Source organism: Vicia villosa, linkage group LG7, assembly GCF_029867415.1.
Source record: "Vicia villosa cultivar HV-30 ecotype Madison, WI linkage group LG7, Vvil1.0, whole genome shotgun sequence".
In the NCBI taxonomy this organism is placed as follows: domain Eukaryota; kingdom Viridiplantae; phylum Streptophyta; class Magnoliopsida; order Fabales; family Fabaceae; genus Vicia; species Vicia villosa.
Window position 1 is genome coordinate 39,050,418 of NC_081186.1, and position 2,200 is coordinate 39,052,617.

The following is a 2,200-nucleotide window of genomic DNA, read 5'->3' on the forward strand; positions in this document are numbered from 1 at the left end:
TCCATGGTCGTCTTCAACCTCAAGCTTGACGATTTTGAAGTTTCTAACTGCTCAATTCTCAACCAAACAGGATGATGTAAACATCAAACTTGTTCTAATTTCCCTCACGATCTCAAATATGTAACTAACATAGATTTATATCAACTACATCTATTGAATTATCTAAAATACGTGAAGAACCCTAAAATTTGAAAATTAAATTAAATGACTATACTGAAAGATAAATAGATGATGATAGAGAGTTTTTAATCCTCTGATGATGCTGAATGAAATGGTATCAAGTTTTAACAAAAAGAGTGCGTAAATTAAAGAGGTGGAGTTCAAAAACTTACCTCTGAAACTGAAGGTCGTGATGATGATGGAGAGCCTCTGGCTTTGAGTGAATGATTGCAAAAGCTTCCTGGGACCTTGATGATGCTATCTGGGCACTTAGATTGGTTTGAAAACCCCTGAAATGATCTACTCGACCCCTCTTGCTTGAGCTTCAAGTAGGAATTGAAGATGGTGATTCTGCACCTACAGATGAGCTGCGACCATCTGGATAGCTTCACTACACCCTAAGGAACGTGTGTGAAGGCTTGGACTTGTTTGACACCCTCTGTATTGTTCTACAGACTTCCAAATGCTTAAGCTCCAAAATGAAAGTGACTATGGTGTTTCTCCACTTACAGAAGTGATCCAGGTGCTTGGATCACTTCTAATGAACCTCCTTGAGATGTTAGAAGGCTTACTTTCAAAAGAATAGCTCTAGTTTGAAGAATTCGATTCTTCTTGCCAAAGAACTCTTGAAAACCATAAGCATGAGGGAGAGAAGGAGAAAGCAAGAATTGGAGTTGCTTTGGTGTGTCTAATAATGAGGAATGCACTGGTATTTATAGGCAAATAACTCATTACAAATTGGAGGAGTGAGCTTGCTTAGTGAGGGAGTTTTGGTTTCTTGGCCATGAAGAAATTCAAAGAATCTCCAAAATGCAATGATGGCCAAACCGAGTAAGCTCTCTAACCATTGATCCTATCTGATCTTGCGGAACATTTCTGATGCAGAGGAGTGTTCCAATTGGTTGGTGAGAAGATTCCTTTGGTGATTCATCCATTTGCCATAAATTCTCAAATGTAATCATTACATAATCACATGCCTTTGTTTTTGGAATATTCTTCAATCCTTATGCAATGATGAAAATTAATGCATGGCATATTCACTTATGTGTTATGGGTCGTGTAGCATCAATTAGTGGATTCATTTGCACAAATTTGCAAAGTTTCAAAATGGTACATGACCTATAATTTTACTTCATGAGCCCATCTTTGAACCATCATAACTCCTAGCTCAAAATGAATTTGGAGAAGGTTGAGCATAATTTGGAAAGCCCTTAACATGTAATTCAATTCATTAGTTAGGAGTTTCTTCAAAATCATTTGGGAAAATTGTGTAAAATGGGCCCAAAGTTTGAAGAAAACTAGGTTAAAAACACTTAGAATTTTTCTAAGTTTTTATAACCTATCACTTCCAAAGCTCATATCTCTTAAATGGTTGATCTCTTGAAAAAATTTCCTATGTGAGAAGTTGTTTTATTTGGTGAGATCTATAACTTTCATGTTGGAAGTTTTTAGAGTTGTGTAGGTGAAACTTTGAGATCCATGAACTAGGTCAAAATGCACTAGTTTGACTTTTTGTTGACTTTTTTATTCTTGATGAATTTTCTTGATTTTCTTTGGTCAAATGACTTAAATAATCATATGTTGATGATATTGATCCTTAAAAGTCATGGTTTGACCTAAAGTCCTAAAAGTCAAAGATGATCTTGTACAGTTGACTTTTTTCAAATGGAGTGAAATCTTGGACTTTTGTGATGAATCAAGCTCTCTTCCTCAAATGAGTGATGTGAATGGATTATATTGAGGTAATAGAATTTCTTGAGCCATGTTTTGATTTGTGGACCCATGTCCTGATTAAAAGTCAACTGTCCAGGTGAATTAGGTTTGAAACCTTAATTGTTGACCTGATGAAATTGATGACTGTAGATATTGAGTTGAAGTACAATGTCTAGTGGATATTGTTATATGGATAATTTGAAGATGATTGAATCCTTTGAGGGATGCCCTGGATATTTTTAGGGCTTCCCAAATGTGGTCCCTGATTTTAGTCCTTGAGGGGCTCAAAACCCTAGTTTGGTGTTTTGAGTAAAACCTGAGCCCTGAT